General features: G+C 44.7%; 1 pseudogene; it reads left to right on the forward strand.

The window, feature by feature from the left end:
- Window positions 1–4527: 4527 nt before the first annotated feature.
- On the forward strand, window positions 4528–4621 carry LOC129487052 (uncharacterized; annotated as a pseudogene).
- The last annotated feature ends 12301 nt before the right edge of the window (window positions 4622–16922 follow it).

Consider the following 16922-nt stretch of genomic DNA (forward strand, 5'->3'; position numbering starts at 1 on the left):
ATATATATATATATATATATATATATATATAAATGTGTTATCTTGGACAAATGAATGAACGTTTCTGGCAAGAGTAAAATGAGGGAGTTGCAGTGAGGTCACCTCCAGGTGCCCGAGAAGCAGAATTCTGTAGTTTATTCCAGTTCTCTGTTTCCACTGAAAAGTAGTCTTGTGTCAAGATCCCATAGTTCATAGTTTAGGTATGTTCCACAGTCCATAGCACTGGACCAAGGATGCAAAAGGTCTCCTGATGATCATGATTTCCAACATGAGCCTGCAGCGAAAATTATCTTGGGCATCTCAACATCTCAAAGTCTTCAATTTTCTGGGGGTAAAATTACCTCTTCTAAAAGTTCTTTGCATAGGGAAAATAATATTTTTTTTTTGAGATGGAATCTCACTCTGTCACCCAGGCTAGAGTGCAGTGGTGGGATCTCAGCTCATTGCAACCTCCGCCTTCCGGGTTCAAGCAATTCTCTGCCTCAGCCTCCCAAGTAGCTGAGATTACAGGTGCCTGCCACCACACCCGGGTAATTTTTTTGTATTTTTAGTAGAGACAGGATTTCACCATCTTGGCCAGGCTGGTCTTGAACTCCTGACCTTGTGATCCACCTGCCTCGGCTTCCAAAGTGCTGGGATTACAGGCGTGAGCCACTGCACCCGGCCAGTGGGAAAATGATTTCTAAAATGATATGCAATCTGAATTCCAGATGTAGATATATTTTTATTGGAATTCCTGACCCATAGGTACTTTTTTTTTTTTTTTTTTTTTTTGAGACGGAGTCTCACTCTGTCGCCCAGGCTGGAGTGCAGTGGCGCGATCTAGGCTCACTGCAAGCTCCGCCTCCCGGGTTCACGCCATTCTCCTGCCTCAGCCTCTCCGAGTAGCTGGGACTACAGGCGCCCGCCACCACGCCCGGCTAATTTTTTTGTATTTTTAGTAGAGACGGGGTTTCACCGTGGTCTCGATCTCCTGACCTCGTGATCCACCCGCCTCGGCCTCCCAAAGTGCTGGGATTACAAGCGTGAGCCACCGCGCCCGGCCTAGGTACTTTATATTAAACATCTTTCACACAAAGTGGCTCCTTTTCCTGAATTTTCTTTATAGGTGGGCAGCACCACCCAAGAATCAAGAGAGCCAAACCAAATGTCTTCCCTCTCTTCTCCTGGGCTCCAGCCCCGTTGTCCATCCTGCTGACCATTTGGTCAACAAATGCTGTTGATACAAGTTACCTTGTATCAGTCAAAACTGCCCTCTCCTTAGCTAGGTGTGGTGGCGGGCACCTGTAATCCCAGCTATTCAGGAGGCTGAGGCAGGAGAATCACTTGAACCCAGGAGGCAGAGGTTGCAGTGAGCCGAGATCACGCCATTGCACTCCAGCCTGGGTGACAGAGCGAGACTCCATCTCAAAAAACAAAACAACAAAACTGCCCCCTTTTTCTGCCTCCCCTGATACTGCCTGTGTCCAGGCCTTTCTCTGTAACCACCTCTGCTTTCTCTCTCAGTCCTCCTGTCCATGGTCTACTGTGAGACCGGTGCAATCATTTCCGGAATACGATCTGGTCACGAGGCTTCCCTGACAATTCAGAGCTCTCTCTGTGGTGTGACACTCAAGGCCCACAGAATCCAGAGCTTACTGCCCTGCAGCCACAGGTCCTGCTCTTCTTCCACGGGATGCCCAGGGCTTCAGTCCCATTCCTTCTTGTTTCTACTGGCTGACTTCACTGTATCCTTTGAGACTTAGCCAAAGCGTTGCCTCCCTTGAAGAAAGGAAACATCAGGGGTCCTTCCCACGATGTTTTACCATGGTGGATTTAGGTGCCTGTTCGCCCACACGCCCCCTTACTGGACTGTAAGGTTCTCGAGTAGAGGAATGGTATGTTTGATGCCAGGGCAGTAGGAGGAACTCCGTGAGAGCAGACTACATAAGCACAATTTTGCTGCCTGTACCTTTTTTCTATAGCACAATTCTATTGAAATCTCCTTTCTGGTTTAAATTACGGAGAGAAAATAAATAAACTAAAGATGGTCTGGATGGGAAGAGTTTATCTAAAAAGAATTTTGTCCAAAGCAGTGATGATCCCAAATAAAACTTTCATCTTCTTGAAATTCCTCAGAAAATACTGTATGCAGGGAGAAAGTTTTCTTAAAATGTCCTCATTAGTTAGTTTTCTCAGCAAATATTTACTGAGGGCATACTGTTTGCTAAGCCCTGAAATAAGCGTTGGGTGATGGCATGAAGAGATGAGGCCAAGTCCTTGTCCTTGCAGAATTTAGAATCTGGTGGGGAATTAAATACTAAAAAACAAAAAGGCTGGAATATGAACCAGCAGTTAATCGACAAAGGCTGGGTGCTGATGTAGCCAATAACATAGAGCCTATGCAGATGGGGTGGTTTGAGATGGTGTATTAGTCTGTTCTCACATTGCTATTAAAGACATACATACCTGAGGCTGGGCGTGGTGGCTCACGCCTGTAATCCCAGCACTTTGGGAGACTGAGGTGGGCAGATCACCTGAGGTAGGGAGTTCCAGACCAGCCTGACCAACATGGAGAAACCCCGTCTCTACTAAAAATACAAAATTAGCCAGGCGTGGTGGGGCATGACTGTAATCCCAGCTACTCAGGAGGCTGAGGCAGGAGAATCACTTGAACCCGGGAGGCAGAAGTTGCAGTGAGCCGAGATCGCACCATTGCACTCCAGCCTGGGCAATAAGAGCAAAACTCCATCTCAAAAAAAAAAAAAAAAGAAAAGAGGCTGGGCATGGTGGCTCAAGCCTGTAATCCCAGCACTTTGGGAGGCCGAGGCGGGCGAATCACAAGGTCAGGAGATCGAGACCATCCTGGCTAACACGGTGAAACCCCCATCTCTACTAAAAATACAAAAAATTACCCGGATGTGGTGGCGGGGGCCTGTAGTCCCAGCTACTCTGGAGGTTAAGGCAGGAGAATGGCATGAACCCGGGAGGCGGAGCTTGCAGTGAGCCGAGATCACGCCACTGCACTCCAGCAGCCTGGGCAACAGGGCAAGACTCCATCTCAAAAAATAAAAAATAAATAAATAAATAAATAAAACAAAAAATAAAAAGAAAAAAAAATGAACAAAAGCCAGGCGCGGTGGCTCACGCCTGTAATCCCAGCACTTTGGGAAGTTGAGGTGGGTGGATCACCTGAAATCAGGAGTTCGAGACCAGCCTACCAACATGGTGAAACCCTGTCTCTACTAAAAACACAAAAAATTAGCTGGGCGTGGTGGCAGGCACCTGTAATCCCAGCTACTGGAGAGGCCAAGGCAGGAGAATTCCTTGAACCCAGGAGGCAGAGGTTTTGGTGAGCTGAGATCACACCATTGCACTCCAGCCTGGGCAACAAGAGCGAAATTCTATCTCAGAAAAAAAAAAAAAAAAAAAAAAAAAAAAACAGAAAATGAACAAAAGACATTGCGCTGAAGAGGGTATACAGATGACAAATAAACACACATGAAAAGATGTTCAAAATCATTAACCATCAGGGAAATGCAAATCAAACCAGAGTGAGATATCACTACACATCTATTAGGATATTTAGAGTAAAAAATAGTGACAACACCAAGTGCTGTCAAGAAGGATGCAGAGAAACTGGATCACTCATACACTGATGAGTATTTAACATGGTATATACATATCATGGAATACTACTCAACCATGAAAGGAATAACTATTGATAGTTCATGCAAAACCTTGAATGAATCTGGGGGGCGGAAAGCCAATCCCCAAAGGTAACATACTGTATAATTCCATTTTTATAATTTTTTTTTTTTTTGAGGCAGGAGTCTTGCTCCCAGGCTGGAGTGCAGTAGCTTGATCTTGGCTCACTTCAACCTCCACCACCTGGGTTCAAGTGATTCTCCTGCCTCAGACTCCTGAGTAGCTGGGATTAGAGGAGCCCACCACCATGCCCGGCTGATTTTTCTATTTTTAGTGGAGACAGGGTTTCGCCATGTTGGCCAGGCTGGTCTTGAACTCCTGACCTCAGGTGATCCGCCTGCCTCAGCCTCCCAAAGTGCTGGGATTACAGGCATGAGCCACCACACCCGCTATGTAATCTTGAAATGAAAAAAAGTTTAGAAGGAAAGAGCAGATTAGTGGTTACTCATAATTAGGGTAGGAGATGGGTGTGGTTATACAAGGGCATTAAAAGAAATCCTTGTGATGGAACTCTCTGCACCTTGACTGTGGTGGTGAACACACATAAAATTTATAGCATAAATACACATGCACACAAATAAATATAAGTAAAACTGGGGAAATTTGAAAAGAGTCAGTAGAGTATATCAATGTAGAGATCATACATAGAGAGAGAGAGTGAGAGAGAGAGAGAGAGGAGACCGAATTTTACTCTGCCATCCAGGCTAGAGTGCAGTGGTGCAATCACAGCTCACTGTAGCCTCAAACACCTGGGCTCAAGTGATGCTCCCACCTCAGCCTCCAGAGTAGCCGTGACCACAGGCACAAGTTACCCAACTGGGCTACTTAAAAAAAAAATTGGTGCTCACTGTGGCAGCACATATACTAAAATTGGAATGATACATGGCCCTTGTGCAAGAATGACACGTACATTCATGAAGCAGTCCATACATACATATATATGTATATATATATATATTTTTTTTTTTTTTTTGGAGACGGAGTCTTGCTCTGTCACCCAGGCTGGAGTGCAGTGGTGTGATCTCGGCTCACTGCAACCTCCGCCTCCCGGGTTCAAGTGATTCTCCTGCCTCAGCCTCCTGAGTAGCTGGGACTACAGGCACACACCACAATGCCTGGCTAATTTTTTGTATTTTAGTAGAGATGGAGTTTCACTGTGTTGCCCAGGCTGGTCGCAAACTCCTGAGGTCAGGCAATCCTCCCGTCTCAGCCTCCCAAAGTGCTGGGATTACAGGCGTGAGCCACCACACCTGGCCGGTTTTTGTATTTTTAGTAGAGACGGGATTTCACCATGTTAGCCAGGCTGGTCTTGAACTCCTGACCTTGGGTGATCCACCCACCTTGGCCTCCCAAAGTGTTGGGATTACAGGCAGGAGCCACTGTGCCCAACCCATATTGTTTTTTTAATTATATTAAAAAAAATCTGTAGAGACAGGGTCTTGCTATGTTGACCAGGCTGGTCTCAAACTCCTGGGCTCAAGCGATCCTCCCTCCTTGGCCCCACAAAGTGATGGGATTACAGGGCTGACCACCACACCCAGCCCAAAGTTGATATCCTGATTGTGATGACATAACACAATTTCACAAGATGTTATTATTGGGCGAAACTGGGTAAAATTGTGAATAGGCTCTTTATTATTTCTTACAACTGCATGTAAATCTATAATTATCTCAAATTTTCAATTTTTAAATTAAAAAAACTGGTAAAAAGGGATTTGAGGAAATGATATTAACAAGTATGCCAAAAAATATATGAAAGAAATACAAGAAAAATGAATAAAAAGAAAAAAGAAGAAAAAAATCTCTGAAGAGAATGGGAGTTGAGCGTGGGGGAAGTTAGACTGAAAGCCGGGATACCAGTGAAGAGGCGGCTGCCATGGAGATACCAAATGATGACTGAGACCACGGGGGCTGAGGGGAGAATCACGATGGAGAGGAAGAGAACTGGGGTTGATTCGAGCTCTAGCGTCTAGACCTTCCCCACTTGAAAAGAATTTTCCCAGAGAGCTTCCCAAAGACCCAAATTTGCAAGAACCATGATAACATATAATAAAAATATCAGTATCAATGACATATAATGAAACATTCATCAACATTCCTCTTCCTTTAGTCACAGTGATAAAAAACAAGAACAAGCCGGTTGCGGTGGCTCACACCTGTAATCCCAGCACTTTAGGAGGCCGAGGCGGGCAGATCACGAGGTCAGGAGATTGAGACCATCCTGGCTAACACGGTGAAACCCCGTCTCTACTAAAAATACAAAAAAAAATTAGCAGGGTGTGGTGACGGGTGCCTGTAGTTCCAGCTGCTCAGGAGGCTGAGGCAGGAGAATGGTGTGAACCCAGGAGGCAGAGCTTGCAGTGAGCCGAGATCTCGACACTGCACTCCAGCCTGGGTGACAGAGCGAGACTCTGTTTCAAAAAAAAAAGAAAAACAAAACACAAGAACAAAGTCAAAGTACGAGTGGATTCTGGGCTCTGGAAAGTCTTGTGGGGTCTCACCTTCACTGCCCTCCCTCTCCCCTCCTACTTCTTGTAAATAGAATCTGGTGGCAGATTCCATTCCAGGTCCAAGCAATGGCCTGGACTTTGCCCTTCATTGTTACCTTGAATGACAAGGGGGATAAGGAAGACGGCTAGGCGGGTTTGCTTCCCACTTCCCCGGGAACCCTGGAAATGCACCATCGCATGCATGCCACACCCTCTTCACATCCATGCGTCTCCTTTCCACCCATTCCTGAGATTAAATCTCATTCCTTCTGCACGATGCACTTTCTATACAGACCTTGGAAGGCGCTCTTGGTAGAGATGTTAAATCTCTGAGTATCAAGGGCCTTCTCGACTGTTGTTTCCATGTGATTGGGACAGTGTTTTTCTCTGGGTGAGATCAAATGACTTACACTAGAAAGGCCTTCAGAATCACAGACAATGATTTAAGAACTAGACAAAGTCCTAGCCCAAAAGATAGGAGACAATCCAAAGAAAGTAAAGAATAATTCCAACACAAATGTGAAAAATAGATAAGTGATAACATACAGAAGATACAACATCTACCTACATTTATTATATTAAAATCACTAAGGATCGGCTAGGCTTGGTGGCTCATGCCTGTAAGCCCAGCATTTTGGTAGGCTGAGGTGGACAGATTACTTGAGTCCAGGAGTTCAAGGCCAGCCTGGGCAACTTGGTGAAACCTCACCTCTACCAAAAGAAATACAAAAATTAGCTGGGTGTGGTGGCACGTGCCTGTGGTTCCAGCTACTTGGGAGGCTGAGGTGGGAGGATCTCTTGAGCCCAGAGGAAGAGGTTCCAGTGAGCCATAACCACACCACTGCACTCCAGCCTGGACAACAGAGCAAGACCCTGTCTCAAAAAAAAAAAAAAAAAAAAAAAGAAAAAGAAAAAAGAAAGAAAAAAAGGTGCTAAGAATGAAGAGAACCAAGCTGTGTAGCTGTAAAATATTATAGATTGTGACTGTTTTCATGTCACCGGTTCACAGTGACTTGAATTTCCAGGGAAGTACTAGACATCTGGCCCTTTGTAACTGACATTGTGGCTTCCTAATAACCAGGCCAGAGGAGGGAGATGAGGAGGTACAGAAGTGTCCTGGTGAAATGCAAAGGATGGTTCAACTACCGGAGGGTCCAAGTGGCCCTTTCCCAGTTACCTCTCCCGCATTCCCGAGTGATCAGGCACAGAAGACACCAGCTACAAGATAACCAAGTCCTTATGAAATCAGGAGGCAAGTTTCACAGGTGCCCCCAAATCAACCTCAAAGAGCTGACAGCTAACTTATAGTTTTGGGAGATTTGCAACTAAAATGAAAGTTCAGAAATGAGTCAAGTATCCAGATTCAGAGTGGGATGGAATATCACATTTGGGATGGTGTGGGAGGTGATGGAACTACCAGGAATGAGAATCCTGGGGGAGAATGACTAGAACTAAAAATGAAAATAAAAATAAAACACAAAATCATACTGGGCACCTGAAAATGCAAGATAAAGCTCTAAAAAAAAAAAGAGACCATCTATTTGTTTTCATGATAACTCACCATTTTGTCTACTTCTCTATCTCTTGAAAAATGTACTTTTAAAAAGATTTACTTTGTAGCACATATGTGGATGAAATCTTTTCACTGTTTAGGTACCTTACTGAGGGCTGCTGCCTCCTCCTCCCGCTCTTCCCCTCCCTGCCTCCTCCTCCTCGTTTTTCTCTTCTTCTTTGGTCTTTTTGTCCACATAAAACAAAATCATTTAGCCCTCCGTATCCGCAGATTCCACCAATCGCAGAGGGAAAATACAGTATTTGGCCAGGAGCGGTGGCTCACCTCTGTAAACTCAGCACTTTGGGAGGCTGAGGCAGGAGGATTGCTTGAGTCTAGGAGTTTCAGGCCAGCCTGGGCAACACAGTGAGACCCCATCTCTTAAAAAAAATAACAAAAAGAAGGCTGGGTGTGGCAACACAGTAAGACTCCATCTCTTTTTTTTTTTTTTTTTTTTTTTTTTTTTTTTTTTTGAGACGGAGTCTTGCTCTGTCACCCAGGCTGGAGTGCAGTGGCGCAATCTCGGCTCACTGCAAGCTCCGCCTCCTGGGTTCACGCCATTCTCCTGCCTCAGCCTCTCCGAGTAGCTGGGACTACAGGCGCCCGCCACCACGCCCGGCTAATTTTTTTTGTATTTTTAGTAGAGACGGGGTTTCACCGTGGTCTCGATCTCCTGACCTCGTGATCCACCCGCCTCAGCCTCCCAAAGTGCTGGGATTACAGGCGTGAGCCACCGCGCCCGGCTGACTCCATCTCTTAAAAACAACAACAACAACAAACAGAAGGCCGGGTGCGGTGGCTGGGTTTACATGCCTGTAATCCCAGCACTTTGGGAAGCCAAGGCAGGAGGATCACCTGAGGTCAGAAGTTCGAGACCAGCCTGGCCAACATGGTGAAATCCCATCTCCACTAAAAATACAAAAATTAGCCAGGCATGGTGGCACGTGCCTGTAGTCCCAGCTACTCAGGAGGCTGAGGCAGGACAATCACTTGAACCTGGGAGGCGGAGGTTGCAGTGAGCCGAGATTGTGCCACTGCACTCCAGCCTGGGCGACAGCGAGAGTGAGACTATGTCTCAAAAACGAAAACAAAAAGAAAAAAGAAAATACAGTATTCGTAGGACATGAAGCCTGCAGATATGGAGGACTGACTTTTCACATCCCATAAGGCTGATTAGGGCACCTGATCACCCTTGGATTTTGGAATCTGCAGGGGATCCTGGTACCAATCCCATGTGGATCCCAAGGGATGACAGTAAATATCACATCTTTCTAAACATTTGGTAAAATCTTAAATAGCCTTATTTCACTCCAAATGCACACCCTTTCTTTGTGAAGTCTTCCTAAGAGACAGTCTTCGTCATATTCTCTGCCCCACTTCTCCATTAGACAGAAGAGATTTGTTCCTCATGTGACCCCTTCCATGTTCCAGCTGAGAACCGTGAGGGCCTTCTTTTTTTTTTTTTTTTTTTTTTGAGACGGAGTCTCGCTCTGTCACCCAGGCTGGAGTGCAGTGGCGCAGTCTCGGCTCACTGTGCAAGCTCCGCCTCCCGGGTTCACGCCATTCTCCTGCCTCAGCCTCTCCGAGTAGCTGGGACTACAGGCGCCCGCCACCACGCCCGGCTAATTTTTTGTATTTTTAGTAGAGACGGGGTTTCACTGTGGTCTCGATCTCCTGACCTCGTGATCCGCCCACCTCGGCCTCCCAAAGTGCTGGGATTACAAGCGTGAGCCACCGCGCCCGGCCAAGGGCCTTCTTTTTATCTTTGTATTTCGAAGGTTAGTACAGGGCCTGTCACACAGCTTACTCAATAGCCCTAGCTCAAGAAAATATGTTGAATAAAAAGAATCCAAACAAAAAAAGTACTCAGTAGGATGAAATTAAGTCATCACGATCATTAGCTCTTCTGGTGACATGATTTGTAAGGCCTGTGACAAAGTTCCAGAAGGCAACACTGGTCTCACTCATGGTTTTATCATCATTCCTATACCTGTTTCTATAAAATATTGCAGAGTCTTCTTTAGTTAGTGCCCAGCCTCAAGATGACGATCTAAGTCTCTGACCACAGCTCAGTTTTGGCCAGACTGGTGGAGAATCCTCAAGCCAAAGTCTTTCATTAAAGGCATCTCAAGTCTTCCAGGACTGGCCTGTATTAGTGCCATGTGTGACAGGAACACAATTGGGATCTCGAGGGGCAGCGGCTGGCCTGTCAGTTATGCTCTTCACAGTGGGTCTGAGCACCACAGCTCATCTGTTGAGTTTTTTAAGCTGTTGATTTTATTTTTCATTGTTAGGTTTTCTATTTGGGTCTTTATCAGATCCACAAGTTTTTGCTTCTATTCTAGTTGGTTTCACTTTCTCAGTTCTTGCTCTTTTTATGGATATCATTGAGAATTCTTAGCATTCACATTTAGAAATATTTCTCAGACTGTTCTAATTACTTTTATTTCATTAGAAGTGTATTTGGGTTGTTCATATAGTTGGCTTTATCAATTTAATTTATCCAAAAAGTATTTACTGAGCACTTACTATATCAGTATTTTCTTCCTTTCTTATTTATTTATTTATTTATTTATTTTGAGACAGAGTCTCGCTCTGTCGCCCAGGCTGGAGTGCAGTGGCACCATCTCGGCTCACTGCAACCTCCGCATCCCGGGTTCACGCCATTCTCCTGCCTCAGCCTCCCGAGTAGCTGGGACTACAGGCACCCGCCACCACGCCCGGTTAATTTTTTGTATTTTTAGTGGAGATGGGGTTTTACTGTGTTAGCCAAGATGGTCTCGATCTCCTGACCTTGTGATCTGCCCACCTCGGCCTCGCAAAGTGCTGGGATTACAGGCGTGAGCCACCTTGTCCGGCCAGTATTTTCTTTATGTGTTTGGAATCTTTTTTATTTTTAGAGACAGGGTCTCCTCTCTGTTGCCCAGCTTGGAGTAAAGTGGTGTGATCATAGCTCACTGCAGCCTCCAATTCCTTGCTCAAGCCATCCTCCTGCCTCAGCCTCCCACGTATGAGTAGCTGGGACTACAGGGGTGAGCCACCATGCCCACCTAATTTTAAGAAATTTTTGAGAGACAGTGTCTCGCTATGTTGCCCAGACTAGTCTTAAACTCCTGGCTTCAGGCAATCCTGTCATTTCAGCCTCCTGAGTTGCTGAGAGGCACGGTGCTTGTATTTAGAATTTTTATTTGCAGGCAAATCTAGAGTGGGACATTTCTTTGTCTCTCTCCTTTCCTCCTTCTATCTCTCCCTATACTCTGCTTTTTCTGTTAGGTCAGCTCTATCCAATAGAACTTTCTGCAATGATGGCCGGGCGCGGTGGCTCACGCTTGTAATCCCAGCACTTTGGGAGGCTGAGGCGGGCGAATCACGAGGTCAGGAGATCGAGACCACTGAGAAACCCCATCTCTACTAAAAATACAAAAAAATTAGCCGGGCGTGGTGGCGGGCGCCTGTAGTCCCAGCTACTCGGGAGGCTGAGGCAGGAGAATGGCATGAACCCGGGAGGTGGAGTTTGCAGTGAGCCGAGATCGCGCCACTGCACTCCAGCCTGGGTGACAGGGCGAGACTCCGTCTCAAAAAAAAAAAAAAAAAAAAAAAAAGGAACTTTCTGCAATGATGGAAGTATTTTGTATCTGCACTATCCAGTACAATAGCACTAGCCACATGTGGCTATGGAGTACCTGGAAGATACCTAATGAGACTGAGAAACTGAATTTTAAATTTTAATTTTAATGAATATAAATTTGAATATATGTAGCCACATAAGGCTAGTGGCTACTATGCTGGTCAGTGTAGGTAGTATTTTAGTAATTGCCTGACTGGGCTCCCTAACCAAGAACCAGAACTTCTATGGGCGGCTGGAGGAAGGGATATTCTAGATCTTGTCATTGGACAAAGGCAGAGGGTGGCTCAATTCCTAGTCTCTGAGCTATGCATGAGCTCTTTCTAGGAATACATTTTAATATAAACCATGGCCCCAGGTTACAGATTTCGGGAGCCTTCTCTCAGGAACAGTGGATCCCTATCCCAGGCTCTAGCTTTAAGCTGTGGGTCTTCCACTGTATCAGATGGGGCATCTTTCTTCCTCGTTATCCCACAAAAATCACACTCTGGCCTGGCCTACCTTCTCTCAGACCCAAGGCATGTCAGGTCGCATCTTCATTGTGTCCACTGCTCTCAGTTTTCTTCTCTTACTGACCCATCATCATTTACATTTTGTTTTGGGCACAGCCATAACTTTATGGCTTTTTCTTTCTGTGCTTTAACTAATGGTGCAGTGTATTTGGAATTCAGAAAGCTAGACTGAATCTGCGAAGTCCTAACAAATGGGATAGAGTTTCTGTATTTTTTAACAGGTGGATGGTAATATAGGTAGAACGGGTCATCAAAGTGCCAAAACTATCTTAAGAAGCAGTTTGGAATTTGACTCTTTTTGTTGTATTTGTATTGTGAAGATGCAAGTGCTGTGGGGAAGTGTGACAAGGCCACTGCTGAAGTCTCCCTGGGTGTGGCCCTCAGCTCTGCAGGATGGGGCACCTAGCGCTGACAGGCAACTGACACCACCCCAACTTCAAAACCTTCACCACGATGCCAGCAAAGCTTATGCTTCAAACCCATTCACTTGCACTGGTCCTTTCCAATGCCCTGGGAACAATTTCATATTTGCCAGTTTGTGTGCTTTTCTTTTTCTTTTTTTTTTTTTTTTGAGACAGGGTCTCGCTCTGTCGTCCAGGTTGGAGTGCAGTGGTGCAATCATGGCTCACTGTGGCCTCTATTTCCTGGAGCTCAAGCAATTCTTCCATCTCAGCTTCCCCAGTAGCTGGGACTATAGGCCTGTGCCAACACGCCCGGCTAACTTCTTAAATTTTTTTGTAGAGATGGGGTCTTACCATGTTGTCCAAGCTGGTCTGGAACTCCTGGGCTCAAGTGATCCACCCACCTTGGTGTTCCAAAGTGCTAGGATTACAGGCGTGAGCCACCGCCCCAGCCTGTGTTCTTTCCTTAAAGACAGCCTTCCTAATTGCAAAAAAATTTTCAAGCTGCACAGACCCTGGATATACCCCTGCAAAGCACTGAAGGTTAAATAAAAGTGCAGATTTCCAGTGGAGGAGGTAATTTTCTAGAGAGTAGCTCTCTGTGGGTATTGAAGTGCTAGGAGGTTGCATTAATCTTCAACATGTTGCTTGGGTTGCTCAGAGAGCCAAGAGAGATAAGATGGTCTTGGTTAGCTCAGGCACAACATGTAAATTTCAGAGCTATTCACACCCAACTTCAAAGTGTGTCTATAGTTCCCGTGTGTGACCAATTCAGTATGCATGATATCTCTTCCCAAGATAATATTTGATTAACTCTGCCCAAAATCTTACTTACTGGTTTTTTCTTTCTTTAAGATTCCATTACTCGCCACCTGCCAGTTCTTAGTTAACATAATTCTTTCTTTGTTAGGGTAAAATATAATAGATTAAATAACAGCTTTCAAGACTCCACCTTAGTTGCCCTTTAATGAAATCTGACTATTCCCTAATCCCCTCAACTTTGTATTCACAAGTCATCTTTTAGGGTGGGTTAATCCTATCACCCACTCTACAGATTCACTGTTCCTAGTTTAGTTGTCTGAAAGTCATCTTGTTTCCAGTCTCAGGGTAACCTCACTGTCATCTGCATGCATTGACTGCATACTTAGTGGCAACATGTCATTAACGTCTTGAAACTCTAAGCACAATTTGAAGTTAATAATAGTTATATAATTAAAAATTGGAAAAAAGTCTTACAGAGGACAGATATGTAAAAGTCTTCTCTCTTTCCTATATTTACTGGGGAAAACTAGAAGGTCTCAAATCCAGATGAAGCACTTTATGTTTCATTATACAGACAGCAAAAGCAGAATAACCACAGACAAGGAGGGCAAGAGAAATATTTTATCCTTCCTCAAGGAACCACTTCAAGTGATATGGATTAATTGTATTGTTAACAATTCCTGCTTTAGACACAAGGCACATTTAGTGGAGAACGTAAATAGTAACAGTAGAACATTTGCCTTCAAAGAGCTTAAACCTAGCTCAAGAAGCAAAACTTACAAATGCAACATGATTTTGAACATTCATTTTAAAAATTATTAATAATTATAAACAATTATTGGAGATAAGCCAGAAACGTGAAGCCTGAAAGAAGGAAAATAATAACAAAACCAACAATGATGATTGCCATTTACTGAAGACCTACTATGAGATGCTCACTAGAGTAGTACTTTTATTTAGTATCTACATTTTACACATGAAGAAACTGATGTTTGAAAAAAAAAAAAGAAATTGAGGTTTTAAGAGGTTGTAGCCAAGATACAGAGAGTTATGATTTAAACCATTACTCCCAGCCTGGGCAGGGATTTAAGGGAAAGCAATCTAGGGCGAATGAAGTGAACTAAGGCACTCAGGAATGACTAGGCTGACTTAGCTCGAGGGCAGTAGAAAGGAAAGAGGTGGGGTAAACTGGCAGCTGAGAGGAGGGGGCTGGGTGTCCCAGTAAGCTTAGTCCTCTGGAGCTGGTGTGATAAGCTTGCAGAAAGTTACCGTGAGGAGTGGTTATCTTGTCATATGGCTTTTTGCAGACCTAGAATCTGAAGACCTAGTGGGAAATGGAATGGTCTTCACAATTAGTATCAGCATTTACAAGAGTCTACACAGATGAAAACCCATCATCTGGGAGGCTGCCTAGACCAACAATAAACAAGGATATAAGCAAGATAGTAAAGTTTGGTATAAGGGCTAGGAGTGCAACAAACAGGGTGGCAACAGAGTAACTGGGGTGGGGGAACCAAGTTCAGACAGGGAGTTGTATAGACAGGAATAGTGGTCCAACAATGCTCTTTTCAGCCACTCCTAGTTGCACTAAAATAGCAACTCATGGAGTATTATGTATATATTTGAAATGTATGCTGTATATATTTCAAAATTACATGAAACTACAAAGATGTCTAATATCATGTTTACTTTTGTAAAACTAACTATAAGGAATGTGCCCTTGAAGAACATAAAAAAGTATATAAACTTAATTCAAAGTCCATGATTTTGTAGGGAAGTTTCTAGTTGGAAGAAAATATTATTTGAAACAGATTTTTAAAATTTTTCCTTTTTTACCTTTTTTTTTTTTTTTTTGAGATACAGTCTCACTCTGTCGCCTAGGCTAGTGTGCAATGGCATGATCTTGGCTCACTGTAAACTCTGCTTCCCGGGTTCAAGTGATTCTCGTGCCTCAGCTTCCTGAGTATCTAGGACTACAGGTGCGTGCCATGACGCCCAGCTAATTTTTTGTATTTTTAGTAGATATGGGGTTTCACCATATTGGCCAAGCTGGTCTCTAACTCCTGACCTCAGGTGATCCACCCACCTCAGCCTCCCAAAGTGCTGGGATTACAAATGTGAGCCACTGCGCTCAGTATACATTTTTTATTTAAAAAAATATAGAGATAGGGGTCTGGCTATGTTGCCCAGGCTGCTCTCGAACTACCGGCCTCATGCAGTCTTCCTACCTCGGCCACCCAAAGTGCTAGGATTACACGTGTGAGCCACCATGCTCATCTTCAGTGCATTTTGAGAGATATAGAGAATCACAGTTTTATAAGGCAATGTTTTCTTTTTTGGTTCATCTTTCTTTTCTTTTCTTTTCTTTTCTTTTTTTTTTTTTTTGAGACAGGGTCTCATTCTGTCTTCTGTCACCCAGGCAGGAGTGCAGTGACATGATCATGGCTCACTGCAGCCTTGACCTCCTAGGCTCAAACAATTCTTCCACCTCAGCCTCCCAAGTAGCTGGAGGCATGCACCACCATGCCTGGCTAATTTGTTTTACTTTTGTAGAGACAGTGTCTTGCCATGTTGACCAGGCTGGCCTCAAATTCCTGGGTTCAAGTGATCCTCCTGCCTCTGCCTCCAAAAATGGTGAGATTACAGGTGTGAGCCACTATACCTAGCCAAGGCAATGTTTTTACTTCAAAATACAGACACACAGGGCCGGGCACGGTGGCTCACGCCTGTAATCCCAGCACTTTGGGAGGCCGAGGCAGGTGGATCACGAGGTCGGGAGATCGAGACCATCCTGGCTAACACAGTGAAACCCGTCTCTACTAAAAATACAAAAAAATTAGCCGGGCGTGGTGGAGGGCACCTGTAGTCCCAGCTACTTGGGAAGCTAAGGCAGGAGAATGGTGTAAACCTGGGAGGCGTAGCTTGCAGTGAGCCGAGATCACGCCACTGCACTCCAGCCTGGGTGACAGAGCCAGACTCCGTCTCCAACAAACAAAAATACAGACACGGAGTTTAAAAACTGCTGGCTTCACTAGAATAATTGTTAGTAGAGGTTGTGTTGTCAAAGAATGATCCCAGGGGTATCTGAAATTTCTACAAACTCCAGAAAAGTCAGGTGCCCCTACAGCATGTGGCCTGAAGGAAATTATCTTCCCAAAAGCAGAAGTCTCTCAGATGTGATACTGGGCATCCCCATACTCAGAGAGCACAACACGAAAGGTCATAGTTATTAAACTCATGAGTGAGTCAACACGATTTCCTTATTTTTTTCTCTTTCTAAAATGATAAAAATACAGCAGGAAAAAAAATTTATTGAAAGCAGGATTGGCTGGGCATGGTGGCCTATAATCCCAGCACTTTGGGAGGCCTGGGCAGGAGGATCGCTTGACCATGAATTCCAGATCGGCCTGGGCAACATAGTGAGACCCCTTCAATCTCTACAAAAAAAATTTTTTTTTAAATGAGCCAGGTGAGGTGGCATGCTCCTGTAGTCTCAGCTACTTGGGAGGCTGAGGTGAGAGGATTGCTTGAGCCCAGAAGTTTGAGGCTGCAGGGGGCTATGATTGCAGCACTACACTCCAGCCTGGGAGACAGAGTGAGACCCTGTTTCTAAGCAAAAAACAAAGCAAGTGAGCAAGCAAGCAAGAAAGCAAGTGAAAAAGCAGGATTCATGGACTCCAAACTCCCTAGATCCCCTTGGCTGAAAGCCTTCCTTGTACCACTAATTACATTAAATGCTGGACATGCAAGTTGAACAATACATATTCCCTCTTGGGGATTAGCTTAGTGTAAAAGAGACATAAGAAAAAACAATTACAGGCTGGGCATGGTAGCTTACACCTGTAATCCAAGCACTTTGGGAGGCTGAGGCAGGTGGATCCCTTGAGCTCAGGA

Source organism: Symphalangus syndactylus, chromosome 7 (genome assembly GCF_028878055.3).
Source record: "Symphalangus syndactylus isolate Jambi chromosome 7, NHGRI_mSymSyn1-v2.1_pri, whole genome shotgun sequence".
In the NCBI taxonomy this organism is placed as follows: domain Eukaryota; kingdom Metazoa; phylum Chordata; class Mammalia; order Primates; family Hylobatidae; genus Symphalangus; species Symphalangus syndactylus.